Source organism: Mandrillus leucophaeus, unplaced genomic scaffold (genome assembly GCF_000951045.1).
Source record: "Mandrillus leucophaeus isolate KB7577 unplaced genomic scaffold, Mleu.le_1.0 Scaffold1856, whole genome shotgun sequence".
Classification (NCBI taxonomy): domain Eukaryota; kingdom Metazoa; phylum Chordata; class Mammalia; order Primates; family Cercopithecidae; genus Mandrillus; species Mandrillus leucophaeus.
In genome coordinates this window covers 1-18097 of record NW_012101872.1, presented here as the reverse complement: position 1 = coordinate 18097, position 18097 = coordinate 1, and positions in this window count along the sequence as shown.

Genomic DNA, 18097 nt, shown 5'->3' with positions numbered 1-18097 from the left:
GCTCCTGCAGCTCCTCCACGCCCCTCCACGCCTTTCCATGCCCCTCCTCCCCCTGTTCCTCCTCCTCCATGCTCCTGCTCCAGCTTCTCCTCCATGCTCCAGCTCCTCCTTGCTCTTGCTCCTCCTCCTACATGTTCTTGCTCCTCCTCCTCCCTTTCCCTGCACAGCCCGCCCTTTTCCCACTTCCTCCCTATTTCCTGTACAGCTTTTTCTCTTTTTCTCCTTTCCTGTCTTTGGGCAAACTGCTTGAAACTCTGGTTGAAAGTTACTGGTCTGTGGGGCCACCTATTTGACAGACGAGCACGCTGAGGCCCAGGCCAAGTGATTGACTCAGACTGTGCGGAGGCTGACCCAGGGCGGATGTCATCTCCTGCCTCCCGTACCACTGGGTTGTCCCTATTGGAAGAGAATCAATGATGCTGCTTCACTGATCTCTCAGGGAAAGCAGGTCGATAACAGGATATAAACATGGGAACGTTTTGGAAAATCTGTCGTCCACTTGTCAGCTCCATCTCTCCTGCCTGGAAGATGTAGAGAGAACTTGCCTTCAGCCCACCCTCATCCCATAACAGGATAGAGGACAAGGGCAGAGACCCAAGTCCTGTTGGTGCCCTAAGGAAACCCCCGTTTCCTCCTCATGGTGGAAGTGGAAACCATCCCGCTGGATGATCTTCCCGAGGAGACCCTCCACCCTGAAAGCGAGGAATCTGGTTTGAGCACACACACATTCTTGGTGCCGTCACTTTCTGCAGCTGAACGCTGCGTAATGGCCCATTATTCTTGCTAGTCCGATGTGACTCGGTCCTGGGAGTTTCTGTGGGTTGATGGCAAGTGTTTACCAGAGAGAGGAAAATAGAACTTCACTGTGTCGAAATCAGATGATAACCATTGCCATGTGATTCCTTGGGTTGGTTGGGGCGGGGGATGCTCAGGCTTTTTCAAAGGGCGAAGTTCTTGTTTGAGACAGTCTCACTTTGTTGCCCAGGCTGGAGTGCAGTGGTGCGATCTTAGCTCACTGCAACCTCCGCCTCCTGGGTTCAAGCAGTTCTCCCTGCCTCAGCCTCCCGTGTAGCTGGGATTATAGGTGTGTGCCACCACGCTTGGCTAATTACAAAAACTTTTCAGGCAGGGTTTTGCCGTATTGACCAGGCTGGTCTTGAACTCCTTACCTCAAGAGATCGGCCCACCTTGGCCTCCTAAAATGCTGGGATTACAAGCTTGAGCCACTGTGCCCGGGCCCGATCCTGACATCTTTTAAAGCTGCCTTCATGTATCAAAAGCCAGTCTATGTTTGAAAATCAGGCTTGAAGAGCCTAAGAGGAGAGGGATATACTTCAGCTAGGTAAATAACTATGCATATGTTAAAAATGTGGGCCAAAATCTACCCCAAATATTAACTCTTCTGCTTGGCTTTTTATATCCATTTATGGTTATTCTTTCAGTATTAAGATTTTTAAAGATTCTTTTGATAATTGTGGACAAATTACTATTAAAACTCAGCTGCATTTGTAACACTTTAAAGAAGTAATTGGATGACTTTGTTTTTCTCGGAGGCATTTTGAATAGTTATATAATTAATGTTTCTCTCTTTGCCAGAAATCTTCTTTTTTTCCCCAGAACAGAAACCTGAAAAGAAATATTCCTTTGCATTAAGTGCTATTTCACTGTGTGACAATCAAGTTCTGAATGTGAGAACAAGATCATCGTGTATTTTTGGGATAATTCTTGCTTAATAGTGATAATGCTAAGTGTTAAAATTATGGATCAATTTGTTTCTTTGAAAATTACTATTTGCCTGCTCATCAGGTGGGAGCTGATGAGAACGTGGTTGTAAAAATTAAATTGTATTTAGCTTGTATAAAAGAAGTTTAAAAAAAAAAAAGCTTTTTTGTGTTGTGCTACTACTGAAGTAGCTTAGCTGTGGAAATCAGGTTATTGCAGGCACCCAGAATTTTATCTCCTCACTTCCATGATGGGAAGAAATTCTCCAAGAAGCACAGGAATCTGACTTTCTGATATTGAGACTCCTAGGCGTCAAGCCCCATGGAGGGGGTGGTGATTACGTGAGCATTGGCGTTGATGTGGGCATCCTCCAAGCCGGACGCAGGGAGCAGGGAAGGGCAGAAAGAACAGGCTCCTCAGGAGCCATGAGAATATAAAGTGTTGGCAGCAGTGGTGAGGGTTGGTGTCAGGGGCCAGGAAGAGGTGGCAAAGGGGAGCATGTGCCTCAAGGCAGCCCTGGAACCCGCAGTCCCTGCAGTGAGGTCTGGTCTGCAGGGGACATGGACGGCCACGCGGTGAGACCCACAGCCAGCCTGGACTTGGCTGCCTCAGAACTCTGGTGGACGTTGCAAACGGCCCCACAGGGTTGCAGTGCACATTCCTCGGACAGAGAGAAGACGCTTGGAACTGTTCCCGGCACGAAGCCAGCGCCCTGTGAACAGTGGCCGCTGCTGTTGTGACTGAGTGCTGTCCAACTGGGGACATTTGGTCTGCTCAGTTCACTTAATTGGGCCAGGAATGGGGTTTCCCTGCCTCCAACAAGCTTGACGCATTGAACGAGGGCTCAGTTGATAATGTACTCTGTAAATATGCTCTCCTGGCTAGAGTGAGCAAAGCCCAGGGAGTGGGTGGTTCTTCATTGTTAACCAGGTGTTTGTGGCAGGGCCAGCTGTGCGGCTGCCAGAGCGAATGTGACCAGGAAGCTTCTGTCCCCCCGAGGTGGCCAGCGTTCCTGTTACACGTGCCATAGGCAGAAGGTGGGCACTGCTGGGGGACTTGCTCATGTTCCTGTTTTCTGATTGGTAATTCAAGGTTTCTGAGCATCCTATATCGAATTTGTACATTGCTGAGACTGTACACATTTCAACGCTTGTTTTTTTCTGCTTTTCAGATCTATACAACCTGGTATTTGGCCGTGGCTTTCAGGACAGGCTGGATGCAGAGTGAAGTTCTCTCCTCACTGTCAATGTTAGCAGATGTCTTCTTGTATAAACTTCGTATTTCTTGAGACTCTCAATTAGGTTTTAACTAGACTCTTAAAATTGCCATGCACATAACTCTACCAGTTACAATCTTGAGCTAACATGGGTTTTTGGTTTTACTTTGATGAATGTTTAACATTTGCATGCTGGATGTGGGGGTGGAGGTCATTTATCTGCTTTTCATTGCCTTCTTGGTCATACTTAGTGACTTTCAGGTAAGCTGTGGAAGGCGTGGTACAGGGTGAATTGCAGGCCGCACTGTGGCGCCGTGGAGGACAGGCGCGGGCTGCAGTGGTGTGCACAGTGGATGAGAGACAAGAGGAGACTTCCATCCTTGAGGGAAACACACAATTTAAAAAACTGATCATCTAGCTTACATGAGGTCCAACAAATTCAGTTTGCAAAGTTGAACTTCCAAATTAATTTAGTATTTTTTCCCCTAAGTCATTAATTTAGTAGCTTATGTTTAAATATATTTCTTTTGTCTAAAGCAAGTCATAAATTCTAAAATGAATGACTAAACATGTAATAATTTAGGCATACAGCACCTGAAGGGAAAACTGCCAGTATGCTAAAATATTGGATACAGATGCTTTTAAAAAAATAATGTAGCATTCTTACAATGCATGAGTTTTTAGCATGTAACTTGGTGAGTAGTTTTGAGCTATGTTTGTAGGAATGTGTATCTTGAATACTTGAGGCCACCACTGCAGATGTGTGCGTGAAATGTATAAATACTGAATGTTCTTCTACCTTCCCTTAAATGGAAAACATTACCTCCCTTTTATTTTTATTTTTATTTTTTTGAAGTGGACTCTTGTTCTTGTTGCCCAGGCTGGAGTGCAGTGGCACAGTCTTGGCCCACTGCAACTTCTGCTTCCGAGGTTGAAGTGATTCTCCTGTCTCAGCCTCCTGAGAAGCTGGGACTACAGGCACCCGCCACCACGCCCAGCTAATTTTTGTATTTTTATTAGAGATGGAGTTTTGCCATACTGGCCAGGCTGGTCTCAAACTCCTGACTTCAGGTGATCTGCCCACCCCAACCTCCCAAAGTGCAGGGATTACAGACATGAGCCACTGTGCTCGGCCAGCTCCCTTCTGTAATGATTTATACAGTTTTTGCTTTTTGTTTTTTTTGAGATGGGGTCTCACTGTGTCGCCCAAGCTGGAGTGCAGTGACGCAAATCTAGGCTGACTGCAGCCTTCACCTCTTGGCCTCAGGTGATTCTCCCACCTCAGCTTCCTGAGTAGCTGGGAATAGACACATGTCACCACGCCCGGCTAATTTTTTTTTTTTTTAAGTAGAGACAGGGTTTTGCCATGTTTTCCAGGCTGGTCTCGAGCTCCTGGGCTCAAGCGATCTGGCCGCCTCGGCCCCCCAAACTGCTGGGATTACAGGCCTGAGCACCACATCTGGCCCATGTTTTTTTTTTTTTCTTCCTTCCAGGATTAGAAGTCGACTTTCAGAAAACCCTTCAACCTTGCAAACTTCATTTTCCGTAATAATATGCCTCTAGGATAAAAACAAGACCGAAACAAAGAAGTATGTGTGGACCGCAGTTAAAAATTTTCAACACAACATAGCTTAGGAGGGTTGACATTTACAAAGAGCAGGAGGCCCGTTCAGTGCCTTCTAGGCATTGGGAATGGTGGTCTGTGGGCGACCCTAACTTGTGCGGCGTCCTGAGACGTGATCGTGGTGCTCAGGCTTTTCCCGAGGGCCCACCGGGAGTACCAGGGGCTGCTCTTCTGCAGTCGGCCAGCCAGGCAGCAGCTGCTGGAGAAGGAACAAACAGTAAAAGACAGATGTACATGGTGTTATTGTGGCAGAGGTTAAAACCAGGCTCACTCTGTTCTTACAGTTTTAAAAAACTAATAATGAAGTCCTTGAATATGTATTGCATTTCAGGATTTTAAAACAGTTGTGGGTGTGTCTGTGTCTCTCTCTAGCTCCCGTTCGGGTGCTCCCTGTGAAGAGAGCTCAGAGATGCCACCTTTCTTTTTTGAGGTGACAGGGCCTGGAGAGGTGTGAACCCCGTGGTGGGGGGAGTGACTGACCTGAGGGGAGGCTGGGTCAGCGGTGGGGATCCACCCCCACTCCACGTTCCTGTAGGGAATCCACAGTTCTAAGTCTTTATGATATGGGTAACATGAACCTGGAGGAGGTGTTATTTTTCAAGAAGTAAGTGCCATGCTCTTTTTTCCTCATACTTCCCCATGTTTAAGCAGCATTGAAGGATAAGGCACTACTACCATGTTGGTTTGGAAACAATCTTGTTGGTTATTTTACCTTGAATCTGATATTAAGGTTGCCTGGTAACAGAAGTTTTCCTTTAACAACATGGAACTCTGTTGAATCTGTTGCTCCATTGGCTGAGCAGTCTGAAGTCAGTGCCCCGGCAGCTGAAGAGGCCTTGGAGGAAGCCGCTGGATGGGCAGGAGGCACCCCCGTTGATTGAGGGAGAGAGGCGCAGTTTGCAGGGACCACACGTGGCACTTGCAGCTCTCTTCTGCCCCCTGCTGGTTGGCCAAGCGGCCTTGCCCACAGTGTGTTCAACGTGAAGGTTCACCGGGCAGGCCAAGGCTTTTGCTCCAGAAACACTGACTTCAGAGAGGGCCGGCCGTGTGTGTTGAGCATGGCAAGAAAAACTTACGTGTGTCTTAAACCTCTTGAACAAAGCACGTTGATGTTTCAAATGCATCTCGAAGGCTAATGACTTTGCTATGGTCAATATTCAGGAGAAAATGGGGTTTGATGAAATAGAAAGACAGGAGTTGCAAGTGAGTTGCTTGTTCCCTGTATGACTAAGAGATGTCCTGGCTGTTCCACACCATGGCCTCTGAGTAGCCAGCGTGTAGATACTGGGTCAATTTAGATGGGACTCCTAGAGCTGTCAGCCACCCGGGAGAAGCACGAGGAGTTCTGTGTGCCCATGGTCATGGTTCCCGCTACTGTGTCCAGCAATGTGCCGGGTTCCAATTTCAGCATGGGGGCGGACACAGCCCTGAACACTATCAATGAGGTAAGTCCCTGTGCGCCCAGCCAGGCCGGCACCGGCTGATGCTAACCCGAGGGCCCCGGCCCTTTTTATCTACCAGTGCACTAGAAACAGCCTTTTACAAATACCCTGAATGAGAGCTTCTCCTTCTTTTTTCCTCCCTAGAAAAGTAGGTTTTTAGACTCTGAACATTTTTGATCTCACTCCTAAAAAAGTTTGACCACCTCTTCTGTGTGGCCACCGGTGGGGACGTAGTATGGCCAAGACCCCGTGAGTACCTGCAGCGCTGAGGATGGCTGGGCTGCAGTCTCCTGTGATTGAACCAGCATTAAAATCCCGCTCTCCCTTTTTTTTTTTTTTTTTTTTTAATGCTCAACCTAAACTTTCTTTGAACCTCCAGTACCCATTATGATGAACCCCTGCCTTGATGCTGAGGGTAGAAATTGAACTGAATATTTTATAATTGTAGTCATTGTCCTGAATGCACCATTGCATTTGTTATCTCTTTGGTCTTGGCTGTTGACCTCATTTTCCCCTTTGTAAACTGGGGATGTTAAATTACATCTAAGGCAATATTGGGGCTAGTTTAGTTTTTTTGCCAAGAGACAATAATAAAACACAGAAGTATATTCTTCTGTTTTTCTGTTTTGTTTTCTTTGTGAGACAAGGTCTTACTCTGTCACCCAGGCTTGAGTGCAGTGGTGTGATCTCGGCTCACTGCAGCCTCGACCTTCTGGGCTCAGGTGATCCTCCCACCTCAGCCTCCCAAGTACCTGGGACCACAGGCACATAACGCCATTCCTGGCTAAAAGAAATACATGCCTAACCCCATGTTTGTGTGTCACACTTGGTGATTCACGTGGGAATCTGAACCGTACCTAATGCAGGAAGCATTTCATTTTTTTAAAACTTGATGTCTAAAATTTTTCAGAAATTCTCAAGTTCTAATTTTTCTTGTGCAACTTGGTTCTCACGAATATTTTTCAGTTTTTCTTTTCCTTTTTTTTGGTAAACCCTTGGCATGAAACTTATTTCTAGCACTGGTAAATAAAAAAAGATTTTAACATACAGCTCATATGGTAAGTAATGCTTAGCACTCGTTTCTTGCTTTTCTGAACGTCTTAAACTTTCTTCACTTAGCGAAGGAAACCTGCCCAGGTTTTCCCATGTTCACTGGCTTTGGGGGCAACTTTCACCTTATCTTTGGCAGTCACTAATCTCTGACCTAGACGTTGCTTCTGTAATCCTGGTGACGGGTGTCACGGTTTTGCTGCTGTGGGTCCAGCCCGGCTCTGGGCTGACCTTCACGCTGGGAACGTGAACATGAGTGTCTGTTTCACAGAGGGGATTCCAGCATGGCTTTCACTGCTCTTTCACTGGCTTTAGCTGGATTTTTGGGTCTTTGAAAGTTGGATGTGCAATGGGAGGGATTGAAGCTTCTTTTTTAATCATTACCTAATTGGAACTTGCCCAGGGGGAATGGGTGAGAATTTGAGAGCAGTCACTGCAGTTAGCTGAGCATCTGAAAGATGTGGGACAAAGCTGGTGTTGAGCTCCCTGTGACTTTTTTTATTTTCAAGTTTCCACACAAAGCATAGGTCCTTGTGGTATGTGATGTACACTTGCAGGCATGAAGAAAATCTCTTTAATTCCAGGGTCTTCCACTATAAATAACTCTTTTCTTTTTCCCCCAGATTGTAAATATGTAACAAATGTGTAGGGTCAAAATTTGAAAACCAAAATATTTGAGCCAAACACCCCAGAGATTTTCAGTTCCACCCGCTTTGACTTCCCATGGAGGGACTGTGTGATTTACTATGCGATTGTTTTAAATTCAGTTTTTCATTCATTCGAGTTTCTCAAAGCTAGGTTAAACAATTTCCGGTTTTTTACTTGGCTTTTTTTTTTTTTTTTTTGAGACAGGGCCTCTTTCCCAGACTGGAGTGCAGTGGTGTAATCACGATTCACTGCAGCCTCGACCTCCCAGGCTTAGGCGATCCTCCCACCTCAGCCTCCTGAGTAGCTGCGACTATACGTGCATGCCACCGTGCACGGCTAATTTTTTGTATTTCTATAGAGACGAGGGTCCTCCCTATGTTGCCATGGCTGCTCTCAAACTTCTGGGCTCAAGCAGTCCCCCTGTCTTGGCCTCTCAAAGCACAGGGGTTACAGGGATGAGCCACCGCCCTGGGCCTTAAGTTAACTGATTACAAGAGAGAAAGAACTGGAGCATGTAGTTAGTTGAGCCTCCCTTTGACCAGGCACAGCCACCTTGGTAAGTGTATGTGTGTGTCCTCATTGCCCTTCTGATCCTGCGCTCCGAGGAATGAGGCTGTCTTGGGAGTGCTGTGGTTCTAGTCTCATGATGGGTGAGTGACGCCGGCTGAGCTGATCGAGGTCACCCTGGCGAATGCTGCAGCTGCTCGGGAGCCGGGGCAGGGACGAGAAAGCCGCCGAGGATCCCTCTCTGGACCCCTGAAGGGAGAGGGACCGAGATGTGAACATGGCAGCTGTTTTCTCCAGAGCCCTGTTTACTGACGGCCAAACAGGGTGAATCCTGAGAAGGTTTGTATTTGGGTCTGAACTGGGCTCGTCTGGCCGTAGAACAGGAGCTGGGGACGAACACGGGAAATGAGGGCGTGAGGCGACTTGATGTGGATGACTCCGGGTCACTCCAGCCACTGTCCTGAAGCCATCAGAGGCTGAGGACGTGTCGGAGTGAGCGTCTCTTCCCTGTCCGGCCACACCCTCTGTGACCCGTGACTCCTGGCCTGGCCCTGGGCAGCATTTGTTTGGGGGGGGGGTCTCTGGATGGCTCCAGGTGTTCAGTCAATTTGGTAATTCTCATGGGGTGACTGTGCCCAGGGGATGTTTGCACCATCCAGGGAGGTTTCTGGTTAGAACTGGGAGAAGGGATGCTCCCAGCGCCTGGGGCTGGAGACAAGAGACGCTGCGGAAAGTTCCTCCAAGCACAGGGCAAGCTCCATAGTAGGCGTCTGGCTCAGGACGTGGCCGTGTTGCTCTTCAGCAGCCCTGGGTGGATCTGATGTGGTGAAGTCGTCATCTTTGGACACATGCGTCCTCATCCTCATCCTCACTCATGATTTCCTTCCTGCCAGCATTGATGCTTAGCTGACGCCACAGGCCCTCAGAATCTGCAGTGCTGGCGAGTGGGTCTTCCGGGCAGAACGGAATGAATGAAATACCTCAGAGCAGGTGTTACATATTCTCAGGATGTGACTGCAGGGAGTTTCGGTTGGACTCCTTTCATTCCTTAGTGCTGGCTGGTGCATTACTCTGTCCTGTAAGCTTGATCAGGTCACATCAGAAACACAGTAGGTGGGTGCCACGCTGCTGTCAGGTGTCGCGAAGGTGGCAGTGACCACAGCCTTGTAATTCCTTGTCATAGTGGCGTCACCACAGACCCAGGGGCCGGGCTGTGTTTGGTCTTGAGAGTTTTATGCTTTTCTGGGCAGGGTCTCCCCTGTCGTGAAGCTTCCCTCCCCTTTTTTGGAGACTGAAGGAAGGAAAAAGAGCGATAGGGAAAGAGGGGAGAGAGGATTTGCAGCAATGTGGCCTGGCCCTAGGTCACCCACACCCTCTGGCTTCCAGCAAGGGCTTCTTGGAGAAGCAGCCAGCTCCCCGCAGCCAGTCTTGGTCCAGCCAGTCTTGGTCAGTCCTGAGCTAGGGTATTCCACAGTAAAGGAGTGACATCACCTGTCTGAAAAGCATAAGGAGGCCCGCATGTGGTGGTCCTGAGGGGGCCACATCCTGGGCACCAGGCCAGTGAGTATCCCCAGATGAGTGTTTCTGGCTGGGAAGCAGGCTGGCATTTGGATTGAAGTCCTGCAAAAACTGCCACGGCCAGAGCCTGTACAGAGCAGCCCAAGAGCTGGGCATGTGCTGGGCCTGGGTGGATGTGGAGGCTGTGCCATGGGGGCACGGGGGCCCCTGCTCACAGCTCACCTCATGGTCACCCAACACTGACACACCCAGCTTACCCTCCTACCCACCACGCTGTGAACTCACCTGCCACGGATCTCCACTCACTGTCCAAAGCCCTCTGCCCACACACGGGCTCCTGGCCTTGGGATGCTTTGGGTTGTACCAGGGCTGCAGAGCCTGGGTCGCTCACTGTCCAACTCTCCCGGGGAGATGTGGGCCCCACCCTGTGTCCCAACAGCATTTCTGCAGCAGATGTGGAGATATTCACAGTAAGAGGGACACGTTCAAGTCCATAAATTGTTCGTTTTGTCACCAAGTGGATGACAAAAACACCTTGCCGTGTGGGGCCGCTGGGAGGTGGGAACAGTGGGCGTGTGGACCTGTCCAGCTGTTACCTTGGTTAACACCCTGAGGTGGAGTCTGAAAAACCCCGGTGCACACGGGCTCGAGAACCGCTCCCCTTTCTGACACCAAGCCCATTTCCCAGTGGAACTCCAGAGCAGCAACTCAGGTTCTTGCTCTCGTGTGTGGCTTTGTGTGCGGCTTCCCGAGGGCAGAAATGGCAGCCTCCCGCCGGAGAGCAGAGATGCGGCCCGGGGCTGAGTGTGGCCCCCCGGTAATCCAGCTGCCTGCCTCCTTCCCTGCCTGCGCGTGGAGGCCGCCTCTGCACGATGACGGCGGTCACTTGGTGTGGTCCTTACAGCTGTGGGCCCCATCCCACTCATCCTTGCCTGCCTGTAGAAAGCTACAGGACTGGCTTTGCCTTTAAACGTCCTGACTGCCCTGGCCTCCCTTACCCAGAATGAGATGCGGAGAGCTGAGCTGTCCCACTCGTGACTAACTCGCCACTGCCTGCAACCTGCTCCGCTTCTTGCCTCACACCCACCCTGCTGTGCTGCCTGCAGGCCTCCCCTTTCATGAGGACCTGGACTGTGCCCAGGTAGCCTCCTGTGTCGCTGAGGCCTGTCCTGCTCCCGCACGACCTCCAGAGCTCCCCTGGGCCCCTTGACCCGCATGAATGGGCTTCCCCTGGTGACTCGGGCCCCTCCTGTCCCTTCCTGGACCTCAATGCAGGCCCTGGAGCTGGCAGGTGAGCACAAGGCCGCCACCAGGAGCTTTGCATCCCCCGTGTGTGGTGCCGGCCACGATTAGCAACAATGTCCCGGGCACAGAAATAAGCCTGGGCTTATTTATTGACCAGGACAGACGGACGGACGGACAGATGGCTGGCTGGGGAATACTGTGCTTATGTCATTCAGAGACAAGCATTTCTTGAGCGCCTGCTGTGGGGGCTCAGCCGGGTACTGCTGATGGTGCAGTGGTGTAAGCCCAGCCCACAGTTCCTGCCCTCACGGAACTCGCAGCCTAGTGAGAACTGCAAGTGAAATAACCACGAGGTAACTGCAGGGAGAGAGACCGGGGTGATTTCTATGAAGAGAGGACACGGGGTGCCCCGAGAGCCCCTGACAGAGGGAACTTTGCGCCCCTAGAAACCAGGCGGCGTTTTCCTGAGGAAATGACATTTCCCTCTGGGTCAGAGCTGAGGAAGGTGCCTCTGTGTGTCCCGTGGCCGCTGTGACCCTGACCACACACCTGGGACTGGAAAATAATACTCACTTCCACAGTTCTGGAGGGCAGGAGCCGTGGGCTGAGACTGGAGTGTTTGCTCCAGGAGAGTCCCTCATGGCCCATTCAGGTGCCCAGAGCTGTGGGCCTCGCATGCCTTGTTCCCTGGAGCCGCCGCCTCCCATGTGGGAGTGCAGCATCCTGCTCCAGGGCCTTCAGCCTCTGCACCCCTCATCTTCTGATGCCGGTGGTGGCACTTAGGGCCCACCTGGGTAGTCCTTAGAATTCACCTTTATCACCGCATGAGGAAACATTCCCAGATTCCAGGGATTAGTACTGGGATTGTTTGGGGGCCCCTCTCCCTCCCACCCACCCACCACTGTGCCTGAATGTGATATACAGAGCGACCCAGCATATCCAGAGGTCCCAGGAGGACCTGGGGTGGCTGGTGCTAGAGCGGGACCTGGTGTCAAAAGCAGGCAGGGCCAGGGATTCCCGAGAAAGGCTTGACGTGTACTTGAAGTGAGCAAAGGGTTTTGAATGTTTTTTATAGACGGGTCTCCAGTCTGTGTGAACAGATTGCAGGGTACCGGGGTGGGAGCTGAGGCCCAGGCAGAGGCTTTGCAGAGTCCCAGGAGAGGGCGCTGCAGCCCGGACTGGTGTGTGGGTGGGAAGGCCGCAGATGCATTTCTCTGCTGTTTTTCTCCCCGCTGAGCTTGGGTCCTTGTGGAGGGTGGATGGCAGACATGTCACTCGGGGACCTGATGGCTATGCATGAGAAAGGCTTCGCCAGGTGCCTTGGTCTAAGAACCACCGTCAGCCTTTGAGTAGAGTTTCTATAAACGTAACATTCACCGATGGATGGAAGATGGCCACAACTCTAAAATCACAGGGAGCTTTTCAGAAGAAAAGAGAAGAGCACATCTGTTCGCATGGATTAAGCTGGCAGGTGACAGCTCCCTAACTTCTCAGCATCCCCGCTGAGAGATTGTTTTTGCCATTCAAAACAGGAGAGGGTGACATGACTCCAGATATGGAAGAAAGTGCAAACCCCCGTGTGATATTCTAATATGTAGAAAGAAAGGAAGATCAATCCCCATATCGCAGGAGGGGTACACTCACTCTGATACGTTTCCAAATATGCAGATACTTGGAAATCACATTCCCAGTATCGCAGCAAGGGATGTACACCCCCGTGTGAGATGGTTCTTCATAACTTTCCGTGGCAGAGGGGATATTACATATATGGCAGAAAGTGTACACCCCCCAGGGATATTGTTCCCATGATCCTGGAGGGAAAGGGATGTTACTTTAAATATCGCAGAAGGTGTACACGCCCCCAGTGATATTGTTTCTAATTTCCAGGTGGGAGAGGAGGATGTGGCACCCAGTATGGCAGGGAGTAGATACAATCCTGGGATACTGTTCTTAATATTGAAGAGGATGATACAACTGCCAATACAGATGGGTGTACATCCTCTGAGGGTGTACACCCGTCTAGGAAAGAGTTCATAATTTTCAGAGGGGGAGATACGACTCACAAAATCGTAAGCAGGCTGTGAGTCCACCATGTTTCCTAATAGCTAAGGGGGGAGAGGGGGTGGCTATTAGTCCCCACCTCGCAGGGAGTGCCTCACCCCCCTCACAATATCACTGTTGGTTGAACACCCCCTGCAGTGCAAAGAATTCCTTTAGCTCTTGAGAACAATATCACATGGCGGGGGACATCCCCTGCACTTTTGAGAGTAACAACATTCTCTCCTGGATAGCAGGAACAATATCTCAGGCGGGTTGGACAACCCCTGTGATACTGAGAGGAATATCCTCTCCCAACGTGGATATTAGGAGCCATATCACAGGGGGCATGTTCACTTCAATTTTGGTAGCAATATCATCCTTTCCTGCCTGGGTTTAGGCAACCAGGTGATAGGCGCGGTGGACAACCCCGTGACCTGGGGAGTATTAGCTGTCCCTGGATATTAGGATCCACGGTAGACACAGCGTGTTTACAAGTTTGTAATATCGTCTCCCCCTTAGACATTTCCAGCAGTATCAAAGACGAGTGTACACCGTCTGCAATATAGGGAGGGAGATCATCCTCTCCCCACCTGGATATTAGGAACAATATCAAAGGGAGTGTTTATAACCTCTGCGATATTGGGAGTAATATCCTGTTCCGTTCTGGAACATGGGAACATTATCACTGGGGGGTGTACACTTTCCGCGATATTGGGAGTAGTATCATCTGTGCCTTGGAATATTAAGGACAATATCACAGAGGGGCGTGTACATTATCTGCAGTATTGGGAATGAAATTATCCTCTTTCCCCCTGCAAATTCGGAAAGCGATCAGAGTGGGTGTTGACCTCCTGCGATATGGGGATTAATACCATCTTCTCCCCTTCCGGATATCAGGAAGAGTATCACACGGGGGTGCACAGTGTCTACGATACTGGGAGTAATAACCTCTCGGCCTTGAGATTTTAAAAATATCCCAGACTGGGTGTACGCCTCCTGCTCTATAGGGAGTCATATCCTCTCCCTTCCAGGATATTAATAACTATCTCATGGCAGGTGAACACAGCCTGTGATACTGGAATTATTATTCTCCTCTCCCCCTCTGGATACTAGGAACAATATCCCAGAAGAGCTGTACCTTCCCTGTGATATTGAGAGTAATAACATACGCTTCTTCCGTGAATATTAGGAGCAATATTACCAGGTGGCTGTCCATTCATTACTATGTTAGAAATCATGTCATACTCTTCCCCCTTAGATTTTAGGATGTGTCACAGGGTGGCACTGATATTAATATAATGCTCTCCATCCCTGGATATTAGGAAGGACATCACAGGTAGGTGTACACCTCCTGCGGTATTAGGAATAATATGATTATTAAACATCAATGGTCCATTTTAATGATACTATGAAATAGGATACCATTATTATACATAATTTTAAATATATGATTATGCACACTTAAAATTAGTCATTTAAGAATATTCTTAATATTACAGTATCTCAGTATTGATGTAACATTAATTGCTGATATAATAGTGATATTAGTATTAATACTAATTAACATTTTTGAGCAGTAATTTTTACTATACTGTGATTAATATCGATGATTACTATTAATTTTATACTAATAGATTTGCTCCTGATATCCGGCAGAGAGAAGATGTTACTCCCAATATCGATGAAAGGGTATACCCCTCTATCATGTTATTCCTAATACGAGGAGGTAGAGGATAACACTGAAACTATCGCAGTGGGTATACATCGCCTTGGTCATGTTGTTCGTTGTACCTGGATTCAGAGAGGATATGACTCACAGTAAAGCAGGGGGCGTAGACCTCCCCCGTGATATTGTCCCTAATATCCAAAGGTGGACAGGATATTTTTTCTGATTTTGCAGGGGGTGTACACAATCCCCGTGATGTGATTCCTAATATCCAGGGGGCGAGAGGATATTAGTCTCAATATTGCAGGAGGTGTACACTCACTAGTGATATGGTTCCTAACATCCAGGCACAGAGAGGACGATATCACTCCCAATAGAGTAGGAGGTGTACACCCCTTCTGTGACATTGTTCCTAATAGCCAGTAGGGGAGAGGAAGATATTACTCCCAATATTGCAGGGGGTGTATAGCCCCTTGTGATACTCTTCCCTATATTCTGGGAGGGAGACGATGATACTAGTGGTAATATCGCAGGGGGCGTAAACACCCACTGTGATATTGTTCTGAATATCCAGAGGAACAGAAAATGGTATGATTCCCAATATTACAGGGCGTGTGCTGCATCCTGTGATATTGTTTCTTACACTCAGGGGGACAGGATATTACCTCCAATATTGCAGGGGGTGTACACAACTCCTGCGATATTGTTCCTAATATCCCGAAGGGGAGAACATAATATTTCTCTCAATATGGCAGGGGGTGTACACCTTTGTAATATTCTTAATATCCATGATAGGAGAGGATATGACTCCCAATATCGCAAGAAGTGTACAGCCGTCTGTGATATAGTTCCTAACATCTAGGTGGGGAGAGGATGATATTACTGCCCATATCCCACGAGTTGTAAAACCCCTTCGGTATTTTGCCTACAATCCTGAGGGGAGAGGATGATATTGCTCCCAATATTGATGAAGGCATACACCCCCCGGTGACACTATGCCCAATATCCACGTTGGGAGACGATGAGAAGACGCCCAGTATCGCAGGGGATGCACACCCACCCTGGGATATTGTTCCTTATATCAAGAGGGGGAGAAGTTGCTATTGCTCCCAATAATGTGGGCTGTGGCTGTACAACCCTCCTGTGATACTGTTCTTAATATCCCAGGGAAAAGAGAATACTACTACACCCGATAAAGTAGGAACATTACAGCCACCCTGGGATTTTGTCCTTAACCGCAGGGGAGAGATGATATTACGACCAGTATTGCAAGGGGTGTACACCCCTCCTGTGATATTGTTTCTTATATTCAGGAAAGGAGAAGATATTAGTACCAATATTGAAGGGATGGAGAGCCCCCATGGGATATTGTAAAGATACAGGTTGGAAGAGGAGGAGAGTCCATCCAATACAACAAGGGGTGTACACCCCACCTGTGATAGGAATCCTAAAACCTAGAAGCGGAGAATGACATTGCTTCCAAAAACACAGGGTGTACACCCACCCTGTGATATTGTTCCTGTCATCTAAAGGAAGAAATGATACTACTCAGGCTACCAGAGACGGTACACAACCCCCTGTGAAATTGTTCCTCCTAACTTGTGGGGGAGAGAATGATACCACTACCAATATGACAGTGGCTTGACACCCAGTCTGTGATATTACTAATTTCCAGTAAAGTATGATGTACCTGCCAAGAGAGTAGTGAGTGTACAGACGCCCGGTGATGTGTCTCCAAATACTAAGAGAAACACAGGACATTACCCCAAATCTCCCAAAAAGTGTACACCCATTATGTGATATGGTTCCTAATAGCCGGAGGTGCAGAGAATGGTATTTGTTCTCCGATCGCAGGCTGTCTAAACACAACCTGTGAAATTGTTCCTAATATCCTGAACAAAGGAGACTAATAATGGACACACATTGTGGCGGGGAGTAATTGGCTATTACGATCCACATGGCAAGGGGGTGAGGCACCCCCTGCAATGTGGGGAGTAATAGCAGCCCCCTCTCCCCCCTGGCTATTACGATCTACATCGCACGGCAGTTCAGGACACCAGCCCTGCCCCAACCTTGACCCAGACAGTGGGTATCATGGGACCACCTCCGGGTGGGTGGCAACTCAGCTCTAAGGTATCCTTGCTGCCAAAGACCAACTTCCTTCTTGTTTGAATCTGGCCCCAGGGTCTCTGTTAGACATGACTATGAGGCAGACACCCTGAAATCTAGCACAACAGAGTTCAAAGCCGCCATGAGAGGCACCATAGCACTCAGACTTTGAAGACCTTAATATTTGTTCTTAATAACCACAGGGTACAGGTGATATTACCACCAATATTGCAAGGGGTGTACACCCTCCTGTGATATTGTTTCTTATATCCAGGAAAGGAGAAGATGGTATTACTACCAATATTGAAGAGATTTACAGGCCCCGTGGGATATTGTTCTAAAGATACAGGTTGAAAGATGAGATTCCATCCAATATAACAAGGGTGTACAACCCGCCTGTGATATAAATCGTAAAACTTAGAAGAAAGAATGACTCACGGCACAGCAGACACTGAGTGAGGAGCAATCTGACCAAGATCCTGGGGTCCTGTCACACAGCCCTTAAACCAGGGACTGGAAACTTTCCCTAAAGAGCCAGGAGTCAGTATTTTCAGCTTTGTCAACTGATCTTTGCCTCAAGGATATAACTCTGCCCTGGCTACATGACAGCAGCTTTCTGCAGGTGGCCCCTGAAGAGATGAGCATGACTGCACCCCCATCAAACTTATGGACCTGGAACCTTCTCAGTGTCATGAAGTGTTATTTGTTCAAGCACTTGGAAATGTAAAATCCATTCTTGATTTACGGGCCACAAGAGCAGGCAGGGACAGGCTGCCCCTGGCTGACCTCTGCAATGAGCTTTGAGAAGGAAAGCACAGGCTGGGCCAGTGCAGCCGCCTCACAGCGAATTTGCTGCAGGAAGATTCTTAGCAACCACTTCTCATCCTTCATCTTGGCTTCAAGTGCAGTTCAGGTAGAGAAAGAAAACAAAACTGGCCTCAGCAAGAAGGAAGGAACGAGATGCAGGGTCAAGCAGCCATGTGGATCGATGACACTCAACATTCACACCAAGCGGAGCACAGGCAGGACCAGCCCGGGGGAGCTGAAGTGGAGGCTCTCTGGGGTGGGGGGACCTCTGGGTGGGCAAGATTCTCTACCTAAAACTCAAATAGAAGATCTATACAGCAGTAGTTACAGAAAACACACACTAAGAAAAAGGCCAAAATAAAAACAGCTGCCTCTGCCCACACCTTGTCCCTCAGGAACCCACCTTCAAGCCCTGGCAGATGAAGACTCACTTCCTGATGCCCTTCCTGGTGAATTATGTGGGTGAAGCATCCAAACTGTCCCCTACACGGACCCAGATCATG